General features: G+C 35.0%; 1 protein-coding gene across 6 annotated transcripts in view; it reads right to left on the bottom strand.

Moving 5' to 3' along the window:
- Positions 1–13,615, bottom strand: part of IRAG1 (inositol 1,4,5-triphosphate receptor associated 1) — a 103,532-nt gene that overhangs the window by 67,237 nt on the left and 22,680 nt on the right. For 3 of the 6 annotated variants that reach the window (XM_081938148.1, XM_081938146.1, XM_081938147.1), the window contains exons 2-3: positions 12,885–13,038; positions 398–509 (exon numbers count right to left, since the gene is read on the bottom strand). The exons of 1 other annotated variant lie outside the window; for it this stretch is intronic. The gene's annotated coding sequence lies outside the window, so the exon portion shown is untranslated. Of the gene's footprint in view, positions 1–397; positions 510–2,923; positions 2,998–12,884; positions 13,039–13,615 lie in introns of those variants that run through there. 2 more of the 6 variants (XM_081938149.1, XM_081938151.1) reach the window with 2 other exon arrangements.

Here is a 13,615-nt window from a genome sequence, read left to right as displayed (position 1 = left end):
ATTTGCAAGAGGTCTGTAAGAAAGCTAGGTTTCAGGGCACAAGCCAGTGAACTGGGGAAAGCTAACAGGAGTTTGACAGAGCACAGAGGAGATTATGGGAGAATCTATAACTTTACAAATAAACAAATAAATAAATCAGACCTCTTCTTAGCTAATATGAAGATCTGACAAAAAGAAATAGAAGGTTTTCTACCAATTGTAGAACCAAAGTGAAACTGAATCAACAGGAATCTGCAATTGTGATCTGAAATGCTTGTGGAATGTTTGTCTTCCCACCTAAAAGCAACCTCTAAAATATATTTTTCAGCAATGCATAGTTGTAGCAATAATAATAATAATAATAATAATAATAATAATAATAATAATAATAATAATAATAATAATAATCTGTACATACCTACAATTCAGCTGATAAGAAAAGGTAAGGATTTATCAGTGGAAATAAAAGCAGAAGCTGAGGTGGAAAGAACTCCTTAAGTAAGACAAACAGAGGGGCAAGCCCAGTGAATCTGTATAACAAAAAAGGAACACAGAAAATATTGTGGCTCACAGGAAAACCAAAACAGTTTTCAGGCTCTTGCAGATAATGGAGATTCTGAGCTTTCACAGGAAGGTAAACTGAATGGAGAAACAGAGAAACTGTGGTAGACTCATTATTATTAAGAACTAAAACAAATGTATGCCAGTAGGATTTAAAATGTCGACGTGCAATATCTTCCAGGAACAGGAATATGACAGAGCAGTGTTCAAGATTTAAGAAGTCCATTGACAATTATCCCTTCCTGCTAACAACACTGCATAGGAAAGTATCAACCATTTATCACAGATTTTAAAGATCTTGGAAGGTAGATTCTGATTGAACATTAGAAAAAGTTTCCTAACAATAAGGAACAATGGAGCATTCCTCAATGAAACCAAATTCTTCCTAGAATGTGTTCACATTGCAGCTAGATATCCATCTATTTAGGATGCTTTAATTTGGATTCCTGCACTAACCAGAGAATGGAACTTAGTGCTACAAATTGCCCCTTTATGATTCATTGGATTGGAGTAGACCTCATTAACTGGATAATACAACTATTGTACAAAGGTACTTGCCAGAAATTAAAAGAACAAGCTCCTCAAACTGAATTGGGCAGCAGTATTGACACTCATCATGAGGGTTAATTCTCACACATCAGAGAAAAGCAACCATATATTAAAAACTGCACCTCTGTCCAAACTATTCTATTTTAAACTAGACTATTATGTTGCTAGCTGGGAGGAAGAGGCACAAAAATGTGAACACTGATTTTATTATACATAGGGACGGCATTTGCCACACACCAATCATTGGGATTCTTTTGCAATTGATAATTAGCTTTTCTACAATAAATCTACTCATTAGAAATGTACAACTGTTATTAATTCTAGTCCTGTCTATTAGAAGAATCCTAGAATCCTTTACCATTACAAACGTATACCCTTCACAACAGCTTGTACCAAGAAAATACTACAACATGTCAGATAGCAAAATACCCAACTTGGAATAATAAAAGGAGGCCTTAAAAGCTTGGCAGAATAATTTTAGCTAACTCTTTAAACTTGTGCCAAATGGACAAAAGCATGGAGGTTGCTGAACTCATTTAGGAAGAACATGATGTAATTGGGCAAAAGGGCACCCAACAAGAACAATGTCTTCCTCAGAGCCACTCTCAGAGGGATAGGCTTAAGGCCCAGTTAAGAACACTGACTGAACTGAGTTTCACTTACACTTTATAGAACAAAAGGCACATTTTATACGTAGCTCAAAATGTAATGTAAAATCAATGAAAAGCGAAAAGAAGGAACGATGCGCGCTCCCATCTTGTTCAGGTAGAATTCTTGCTATTTTCTGCAATAGCTCATGTGTAATCTCTAGCATTCTATATGGAGTCCATATGTAGGTTATGAAGCCAGGTTGTCTGTATCTCAGGTAGATCCATCCCAACCTAACTTAGAGTCAGTGTGTTATGGTGTTTAAGATGTTGAGTGTGTATTCTCTCTCTCTCTCTCTCTCTCTCTCCCTCTCTCTCTCTCTCTCTCTCTCTCCCCCTCCCTCCCTCCCTCCCTCAATTATCTTTGTAATTGTAAAGGAAAAAGAAGATGGAAGATATTCATAATGGATATAAATCAAATAAATAAAACCCAGAGGGTACTTAAAATATAAATGACTGGTGTTGTAAACTGCTCAAAAATAGATGAGGCAGGACAATGCAAATATTATTCTACAAGATAATTAAGACCATTTCAATAGAAAACTAGACTTAATCCCTAATGGAAATACAGCCAAAAATGAGATCTCTTTTGAAAATAAACAGCTTTCTATGGCTGCTTTTACTTTTTAAACTTAAGGATAGTGTTGGGTGATATCTAAAGGGCTTCTTCTCCACTAAATAAACATGAAATCATATTGAATATTAGATAATAACTGTTTGTAAATTCCAACATTGCTATTCAAAAATGTGAGAAAAAAATAAAGCTGGAGAAAGAAAATGCAATTTACTGAAGATTACTCATCAAGAATTTTAAGAAAAAAGTACATAGATTTAAAATAAAATTCAGAAGTTGGCACAGAGGTAGAACATGCTAATTTGCTTGGCTGTAATTGAGCTTGCATTGCAGTAAGGAAGAAGCTTCTTCTATTAGCTCATAAAATTCAGGGAATAAAACATTCAGCCTTTAGAGCAGAATAGATTGTATAATTAAGAATTTTATAAACTACAGTATATAAAACTGGTACAGAATCATGAATATTGTAAATTACTTCAAATCCAAAAACCCACAGCGCACTACATACTGATGTTCCAATCGTATCCAATTTAATATAAATAGGTTTTGTTTAGATGATTCATGTTTTGGAATTTCACTGCTTAAAATAGAGAGGCAGAATATTAATCTTTACCCTAAAGCTCAGATCTCAGAATTGGATGCAAAGAAGTTTTTTGAATTGCTGAACAGTTTAGAGAATATAACATGCAGGAAGTGATGTTCTAGGAGTTCTATTCCATAAAAGGAAAAAGTATTTAGAAATGCTTGGCTTTCAAATCCGTTATGTCCTTGCAGCTCATTTAACCACAGTAGGAAAGTTGAATACAAATAATCAGTAAACTTGCCTGACTCATGCCTAAATCTCTTGGCAGATGAAGGTGATTTACTCCATTTTCACAGCTAATTTGAGTGGTAACCTTAAAGAATCCATTTTACCAAGGCAAATAAAAAGAGGAAAATATAAGAATGCAAAGAATTTTAAAATGATTGCAAAGTTATATCAACAGTTTAATATATCTTGGGCATGACATATAAATCTCACAGTTTTATCTCATTACCCTTCTACTATGGTATAACCAGTTTTACACATAAACTCTAAATATTCACCTAAGGATGTGTTGCCAGATCGAAATATATTTGGAGGGGACAAAGAAGTCCTAAGCCTTTTATTTTTCAGGTTGATTCCCTTAATAAGGATTGTGACAGACATAATTTGGCTAAAAAGATGGGGAAATGGAAATGGAAAATAGGTCTTGATGATTTTGTTGAATGTTTCCTACATACTTGCTCTAATGCAAGTGCTCTACTAAAATAGTCTTCTGTGTTATATAGTTTTTAATTCTTTCCAATCCAACTGAATGTTAGAAAGAAATGATGTAAAGAGCTCAGGACTTTGCCCAAACCCAAAAGAAAGATATTTGACTGACACCTGAATAGAATGAGACTCAATTTGATATAATGGGGGAAGTCAAGAAAAAAAAATACTAAATTTGAAAATGGGCTGGATCCAACTGGCAGTAGAGAAAAAAATCAAGAATAAATTTCTTAGACAAAGCCCTTAAAGTGAAAGTTGAGCGGCAGCCCCCTCCCCTCTCTCCTGAAAGGAAAGGGGTTTTTGAAACCTGTTCCGTGCTTTCTAGTGCACGTGTATGCACAAACGCACATAGACGTTACACAAAGGGAAAGCAGAAGCAATTGTGTTTTGTACACAGAACAAAATGCAGATGTTACTTATGGCCACTGCTGGTTCAGAGTCTGGAAAGAATTCTAGAAGCCACATTTGCTATTGTTAAACAGATATTCAGGGGGAAATGAAGATTCACAGAAACCCATAAGAAATTACACTAAGTTAAATTGGTATTTTTCTTGCTGATCGATAATTACAGGCTGCCCAAGTAATGAACAGCTTGCTAAAACAATTTACGCATTTGAATAAATACAACTGCAGCAAAGCTGAACTGCCTATTAGCTTTATTGGGTCTAGCTATCTTTAAAATATCATAAACAAAGAAGTGTTATTCTCTTGAGCAGAACTCTCAATGTGAAAATATTGCAAGGCCAGAATTATTTTGAAAAGATTAACATTCTAGAACAGATTGCATTCAAGTTATCATGCAAAACATATTTCTGTGGTTTATTGGGCAATTTATTTACTTTACCTGTTTAAAGAAAGGGTAAATCCTACTGCACTAGTATGATCTGATTAGAGATACGAAACATAAATGTGGAATAATGCGGGAACCAAAAATTGATCATGCGCTGCAACATACAATACATCTAAAATTGTGGCTTACTACCCTAGATAAACTTTAGTTTATTCAATGGCAGTGTGCAAAATATAGCCAGTCACAAACCAAAGTATGTGTAAAATTCAGCCATGATGCCCAATATTCTGAACACTGTGTTCCTATTTCATAACAAGTTCATACAACTGCTGGAAGCATAGAATATATTCCAGAATATGGAGATGCAGAATCTGCCAGTCCTTCAACAGTATAAGCTCTTTGGAGTAAAGCTTTAGTATTACTATTCTAAAAGTATTGCACAAATTTTGTCTCTTCTCTTCCTTGAGGGATTTATTTTCTGGAAGGGAAACCATCAACTGAAGTGGAGTAAGACTACAAATTGAAGACAATAAAAATCTTGTTGCTCTGTTCCTCCATTTAAATTATTTTGTATGATTTCTCATTCAAAGTATCATCTGCCCTAGATTACTTTAAATTACCCTAAAGTTTAAATTCTAGCTCCATCAGCACTCCTAGATTTAGGGCTGTTTCTCTTACAATGGAAATTGTTAACAAGAAGCTTTTCTCAAATCCAGTAATGCTACTGGGATTAAAATAGGAGGGATTATGTTGTGAGAATCATAGTTGAAGCTTTATAGGCTTTAGCTTCCCTTTGTTGTTTTGAGCATTTTTACAAAGGAATGGTCTCAGTTTCATTATTATATATCACAGAGTTTACTGGACAATCTATATTAATAATTTAATCTGTAATAATTGACTATGCAGATAAAAAATTTCTTCTATTAAGATTTCCACCCAGTCTTGAGATTATATAAATTAATAATAAACTTTATAAGAGAGATACCAGTTGAACTATTACTATGTATGCAAGCTACTTGCTTAAAAATCCAGATTCGTATGCTGATATTTGAATAAAGCATGCATTTATCAAGAATCAGACTAGCAATATAAAGTTTCTTCCTTACACTACTGCATTTAAAACTCACCATACCAACCCCAAATGCTAACAGACAATAATAGGGCTGCTCTTTGTTATATATTCCCATGATCTCTTCCCTAAATTCCAAGATGTTAGACTCCTCAAGCACAATGCATGACAGGGTTCAAATTAAGAACTGTGTACAGCAAGATGCCTATAGTTTTTTAAAAAAACAGAGCAATACTTGTACAATATAAATCTATATGTCCCATTGGTTTTCTAATATGTACATAAATTATTATTACTCTTTTTATTTATGCACCATTCTGTCTTGTGAACAATCAAGTGGTTTACAAAGGGTGTGTGTGTGTGTGTGTAGTATGTGTGTTTTAAAGCAGAGTAAAACAAGTTCAAAATAATAATGAAAATACTAAAAAGAGAAAATACTAAAATCCTCTAACTTAAAAGCCTGGCAAAGGGATGTAACTATATATTTTCTGAACACTGAGAAATGGGGTCAGTTCAGCTTTTCAGGAGGTTCATTTGCTAGGGAACAATGTAGGAGAAAGCCCTATCTTGCACTCCCAAAATACAAACCTATTTATATCAAGGCATGGCTGCCTTTAGGCTGGGGACGATGCTCTGAGGATGCCAATACTGCCCTCCTTCTGAATTATTCTAAATATGTAAATCTAATGGGGTTTGGTTTAAGTGGTTGTTACCAGAAGGCATGTTGATTTTTGGGGAGAGCAGTAGAATCAGAATTAACACAGTTGCGGAAGCAGAGGCTTTCATGAAAAAACATACTGCTCTCTTAGGTGACGTGGGGGATGTCACACAAGAAACAAAACAGGGAGGGGCTGAGGCTCTGCCAGTGGACGGGGTGCGGGGTGCGGGGTGGATGCGACAACAAGAAGACTCAGATCACAAAAGTGAATTGAAACACTATTCCAAATGTTGTTACAATGTATTTTCAAGGAAGTGACAAAAGTAAAATGATTGAAACATACTGACAATTTTGTGTAAGCCTAAACTGCTAATATCTATGCAAATGTTCATAGTTTTTTATTTTTCCTTTTTATAAAAGTTGCAAGACCCGGGGGGGCTTCTCCCCCCCGGCACGATGTAGCTGTCAAAATGTTCCATAACCTCTTAACCTCTTTTCCCTTGTAAAAATTTTAAAATCAATTAAATTTTTTTTTAAAAAAACATCCTGTTCTGATGATAATGTTTGCAACTGTCATTTGTATATTCAAAATGGGGGGGGGCATACAGATGCTGCCCCACTATCGCTAATTAAAAGAATATATTGGAACTTAAAAAAATGTAAATCTTTGCCTCAGTGGCGGTGGTGCCATCAGTCAACGTGACTTAGGGAGCGACTATACAGATAGTCCTCGATTTATTACCACAATGGAGCCTAAAATTTAGGTTGCCAGCAAGGCATTTGTTAAGTGAATTTTGCCCCATTTTATGAACTTCTTGCCACAGTTGTTAAGTGAATCGCTGCAATTGTTAAGTTAGTAACATGGTTGCTAAGCAAACTTGGCTTTTGCATTGACTTTGCTTGTTAAAAGATCACAAAAGATGATAACACAACCCTGGGACACTGCAACCGTCATAGTTGTCAAGTGGCCGAATTTTGATCATGTGACAACATGGGGATGCCACAATGGTCATAAGCATGAAAAAATAGTCATGTCACTATTCAGTACTATTGTAACTTCCAATGATCACAAAATGAACTACCGTATTTTTCCGAGTATAAGACGCACGATTTTCCTCCCAAAAAGAGGGTGAAAATCTGGGTGCGTCTTATACACTGAATATAGCATTTTTGGCCTCCTGAAACCCCACCCCCTTTGTAAAAATCGATGTGCAGAGGGTTTGGGAGGCCTGCAAAGTGGTCCCCAAAGTGGAGAAGGCAAAAACGAGTGAAAAACGGGCTGTTTTTTTGCTCATTTTTGCCCCCCCCCCAGCCCCCAGGAGCACTCTACAAGCCTCCCAAACCCTATGCATGCCCTGTTTTTTTGCAAAAAAATGGCCATTTTTTGCTCGTTTTTGGGCCCCAGCCCCCAGGGGGACTTTGCAGGCCTCTCAAACTCTCTGCATGTCCTGTTTTTCACAAAAAAACAAGGTGTGCAGAGGGTTTGGTAGGCCTACAGAATTAAAAACTTTTTTTTTTTACTTTACCTCTTAAAAATCTTGGTGCGTCTTATACGGTGTGTCTTATACACTGAAAATATGGTATTTTAAGTCGAGTACTACTTGGACCTTAAACCTGCACTGTAGCTCAAAAATATATAAATAAAAAGTCCTAGAGTTACAGTTGCTCTAGAAAATTATGTATAAATATCAGCTGCCTATTTAATTTGATTTACTTACAATCATGGTTAATTTTCTGTGTCATTTCAGGATTTAATGGGATGCATAGCTCAGAGCAGACTCCTTGCCTGGTTCCATTCCTTCACCCATCTTGTGACTGTTCTGCCTTTGTTACCCTAGATTACCTCTCATTTATCTCGATCCAGGAAGACACCTTAAAATGCTGCCATAGCTCTGAGTTTTGGATAATATGTATCATATAATCCAATCACATAATCCTAATAGTCATAGAGCAGCATAATTGCAAACTGCTAAATAAACATAAAACACTTCTGGCCAAATACCTGGAGTGCAAATCTCTCTATTTTTAAGGGAGCAGTAATGCTAGAAACCTGTTTACTACAATTTTATGTGGAAGGGAGGAGACTATTTAGTATTATACCAAATGTGTTCCAAATGGACATAATAAATCTGTATCCTTCCCTATTTTCAGTTTGGTCTAGCAATATCATTTTAGCTCCTTTATTTCAGCTTTTTAACCTCAATTATAATTTTATTCTTTGGTTCAGCAAACAGTCACTTGAAAAATATAATATTTGGGTATATTTATTTACTGAATTTATTACACTTGCGTAATCAACTCAGTTACTTACATTTATCTTTATTTTTTACAAATTCTCTGAACAGTTTTCAGAAATGTTTAGCATATTCATAATCCTGCAATTAATATAAACATTCTAATATTACTTTACAATATTATAATTCCAAATTATATTATCTTCACAATGCAGCTCTGCCTACTCACTTTACCAAAACAAAACAACAACAACAGAACATCATATGCCTTTAAATGGATATCAAACCATCTAATACTCTTTCGGTCCCACGGAATTTTTTTTTTAGACCTGCTGTTTGGTTATTGTTATTGTTATTGTTATTTGGAGAAGGCTGCTTATATCTTAGGTTTTCTCATAATTCCTGCTTCCATCACAGAAACGGTTATAAATTAAATTAAGAATCTCTAATATATTTATGGAAGATTTCCGATTCTATACTGTATCAATAGCAAAATGAATTAACTTAAGAGTACTGAATTAGATGTATCCGAAGGAGCTCTTAATTCAATTCAGTTCTGGTTGAGTAACAAAGTGAATAATTATTCTGTTTAATCTGTTCTTCGTGTTGTCTATCACTATCCCTGGCTCTTGGAATTCTTGCACAGCTTTTAAAAATATATCATGAGAACCACATTGTGATCTTGAGCAAAGTTGAGAACTCCCCCTCCTCCAAAAATATTACTGAAATTTCAAGAGAACACCAAATTCCTCAAGATTACAGCATTCTTATTGATATCCCATTGAATTTGTCCTTTTCATGAGATTGTGGTAAATTTTATTATTGTATGGTTGTTTTAGATTTTCTTTATTTGTTCTGATGACTATTCTATATTTATTGTTGTTTAATAATTTCTTGAGTGACCATTCCTACTTAAGCTCTTTGATTTAAACTTCAAATCTTAATCTGTATAATTAAACTGACCACTGTACCACTTGCTTTTTTAAAAAAACCAACATTCCAGCACTTTAATAATCTTTTTCTAAGTAAGTTTATAATTTAATTTTGTTTGTTAGAGTGGCTGGATGCAAGCAAGAACGGAGTGATTTTTAAAATAGCAATAGCAATAGCACTTAGACTTATATACTGTTTCACGGTTCTTTACAGCCCTCTCTAAGCTGTTTACAGAGTCAGCCTATTGCCCCCAACAACCTGGGTCCTCATTTTAATCACCTCAGAAGGCTGGAAGGCTGAGTCAACCTTGAGCCGGTGAAATTTGAACTGCTGAACCGCAGCTAGCAGTCAGCTGAAGTAGCCTGCAATACTGCACTCTAACCACTGTGCCATCTCGGCTCACTAAATAAAATAAAAGTAAAAAAAAAAACATTTTCCTTACTGTCCCATTTACACCAAGTACATAAAGAACACATCAAAACCTCTGGATGCAACAACCATTTATATCATTGATCAAGTTTATGTTTTGACAAATTTACAGAATTGCAATGTAAAACGTCCCAGATTGTGTACACTTTTCATAAAAAAGTAAAGCTATTTCTGTTAGATCGGGTAATGGAAAGGCACACAAGGCTAAAAGGCAACAACAGCTCTTTATTAAAGTACAACAAGTAAGAACAATCCAGTGAAGGTTGAGTCTGACAGCAGCCCTTTTATAGGGAGCTGTCAGACCCTTTGACCAATGGGATTAAACCTCTGTTCCCGCTGGAACAGAGGACCTTAGTGGAAACCACTGTAGTTGAAGCAAGTATCTAACAATTTCTAAAATCAAATGGCTTGGAAATATTCTGTTTCTATTCTCTTATTTGTGGTCTCCTTAACCATTCATACATTTTTAAAAAGCTTCTATATTTTCTTACTGGTCCTTCAATATACTGGATATCTTTCTTAAATAAAGGCTGTGGGATAGTGGTGCAATTCAGCCAGTTTAGGCAAACTGGTAGTGGTGGTGGCAGGAGGCTCCACCCACCAGCCCGGACATCATCACGTCCTGTTTTTGAAGCTCTGCGCATGCACACATTCACATTTATGAACCAGTAGTGAAGATAAGTTGATTTCACCCCTGCTGTGGGACAATATGTAGATATTCTCAAGTGAGTCTCAGTTGGATCTTCACCATGTCAAAATTTCCAGGGGTGATACTATGCAACCCAAACAAATAGCAAGAAAACCATATCCAAATTGTAGGCGAGAACTCTGACTTCACCTTGCTTTCCCGGTTCTCTTTGCTTAGTGGTGTCATCAGAGTGCCAGGAAAAACTTGCTATCACTTCAGCATGGGGCGGCTTTGCAAATCTCAAGTTTCCTATCATTTGTTTCCTTGCTGCAGAAACAAATGACGTGGGGCAACAATGAGGGGGAGGAAATTGCCTGGATGCTGATGTTTGTACTCTTTTTTAGTTAGCCAGAGGGAGTGCTAATTAACTTGTGGGAGTATTGAGCGTAGTTAAGGTGACATTGTGGGTGCTGGGTATGAGATTCTTTTTCTGGATTTTGGGTGAAGATAATAACAAGGGACAAATGCCCTGATCAAACACTGTATTATCTCCTTATTCTAAAACAGACAAATTTCCTCTAGAATTTTGGTGCTGTCTTCAGCACGCAGGGCAAACACTCTTTTTCAATAATATCCTTGTTACTGGAGCATTTAGTTTATAGAAGATGGGCACATTTGTCTTTGATTTGATCTCTACTCTTATTTTACTATTTCTCAGTTGAAATGAACCCTAGCGATTTAAACAGGAAAAAGTTATGTGGGTGCATTTGAGGACATGGAGGTGGTTAAATCTGTTCCCTGCCCTTGGTGACCTACAAGAATAATTCAAAAGGTTGGGAGGTTTACTTTCCATTTGTCAAGGGAACAGAAATCTGCCTGCATGGGTTTTTTGTTTTTTTTACTGTTCTCTAAATCTTACTGAAAACGCTTACAAAAAGCCTTCTCTCAACCAGTGCTCTAAGTGTTAGGTCTACTATCTCCAGAAATCCCAGCATTAACAACTAACATGAATTTTGGAAGTTTTACAATTGGAAGGCATTTATAAGGTGTTAATTCTGACCAGCTTTACAAATTTCCTTATACTGACAATCTAAAATTTTGCTCACCTGCAAAATTTCATTTCTCCATATCTGCTGATTATTGTTCAGTCAGGTATAACTCCACAGTTAAAGCTAATAAAAATGAATGTAAACTAAACAAAGATTTTCTGAACAAGAATCCATTGGACTTAGATAACTATAATACATAAAAAGTAAACAAGGTGGGATAAGTTACAGACTTAATAATTATTACACTTCAGTATCTATTGAATTTGTAAACCTAATTCTGACAATTTGGTTTGTTTTAATGTATTCATAATATATATTAATATATTATAAAAAAGGCAACAGTAAAAATAAAAATATGGTTTTCTGCCTGCATGGTCTTTGTGATAAGCCGAAGGACAGAAAGAGGGAGTAGTGACCTTCCTCCCATATTTAGTCATACCAGGGGTTGTAACACAAATACATATGTATATATATATATATTTGTGTTGTAATTGTACTGATAAATACTGTATATATATATATATACAATTTGAATGTGAATAACTAATAAATGTATTCAGTTTATTCACAAAGGTTTTGAATTTAAATGAACAAATGGCAGTAAATGTCCTTATGTTTAATTATGTCAGCCTTCTCAGGTAGGCCAGACAGGAAGCATGACCAGATGAGCCAATTCTACTTTACTGCAAGACTTCATTAACAGAATCTTGCAAGTCTGAAAGAACAAATCTTCCACCATCTCTTTTTTTAGCCTAACAAATTAGGAAGGTTCGGTTCTGAGTTTTTCTCTGCCCATTTTGCTTTTGTGGGCTGCTTTTATCTGTCTGTTCCCTAGGTAGCATCTCCCCCCCTCAAAGTCATTCCCACATACCACCACAAATTGGCAATACCAATATTCAAACAACCTTTAACTGTACCAATCAAAATATGCCAATCAAAATAGAAAAGAGCACAGGTATAAACACTTTCCTCAGAAAAGATAGGCTCCATTGATTATTTTTTTTAAAACATGGCCAATTTACTGTGGCAATAGAATCTAAATATACATATTTTTTTATCTAACAGTCAACATTTGGTTGCATAATTAGTTACCATAGGAACTTTGTTAGGGTTACATTCAATGTTCCAGATTCACAACATACTTTAAGAGGAAACAGAAAAATAGGAAAATATGATGCCTCTTTACATTTGTCATACTAGCTTACTTTGTTTTTCAAAAGCCCACTGGCTTACTTTGCTAAATCAACTGCTCATTTCATCCTGGTTTTTTTTTCCCCTTTCCATTTCTTTTAAAACATTACCCAATGAGAAATTCTAGTAAGTTGCTTTTCTTTTAAAACATTACCAATGAGAAATTCTATGAATAACTCTTTTAAACTAAACAACTTTTAAGGGCATTAACAGCACCATCTAATAAAGCATTTATTGAAAACGTATTTTACAAGACATTTTATAAAGACAGTCCTTATATAAAAATAGGCTTACTTTACCTTGGATTGTTCTGCCCATACTCCGTTTTAGAGGGATGCCGTTTGCTGTTTGAGAGTTTTTCTTTGAATTCCCATCTTTGATCCAAGAAGAACTGATTAGGAAACATCCAACAACATCTCTTCTGAGTTGAAATATATTCTAAATTCAATGCATCTATGATTAACACATAATATCCAAAGATGAGAAACTAAGAGGCAACACTGAATTATGTAATTTGCAAATGCTTTTGCTGTAAAGCTTAAAGTTGCACTAACAAAAAAATTCCGTTACAGTTTATTTTAAAAGTACATGTTAAATCCAGTGTAATGCAACCTGACATACTGGATAAACAGCAAGCTGAAGCTTATTTAGAGAGAGAAAGGGAGAGGGAGGGAAGATTATTTTAAGGAATAACTAATTCTGAAAATAAGTTTAGACCTTATTTTAAAAGTCAGAAAAGTTTGCTTGTACTTTTGATGTGTGGATGGAGGGATTATACCTGTTAATAATATATATTCTTCCAGCTATTATGCCACTTTTAACATTATAAATTATGTACCTTTTCAATTGATCAAATCCACAGGTGAGCCAGAAAAATTATCTTGCCAGCTAATAACAAAGTTATCTGCATATTAATCAATTCAGAACTTTGATTGGGAAAATAGTTCATTGGTGAAGTGTTTCCTTTTCCAAATTAATTACCCACCCAACTGATTTATCTGGATATTCTTTGGTACATCATTATCTATCT

The sequence above is a fragment of the Natrix helvetica genome, assembly GCF_964273705.1.
Source record: "Natrix helvetica genome assembly, chromosome: 1".
In the NCBI taxonomy this organism is placed as follows: Eukaryota; Metazoa; Chordata; class Lepidosauria; order Squamata; family Natricidae; genus Natrix; species Natrix helvetica.
Note: the sequence above shows the minus strand (reverse complement) of the source record. Positions and strands in the feature narration are given on the sequence as shown.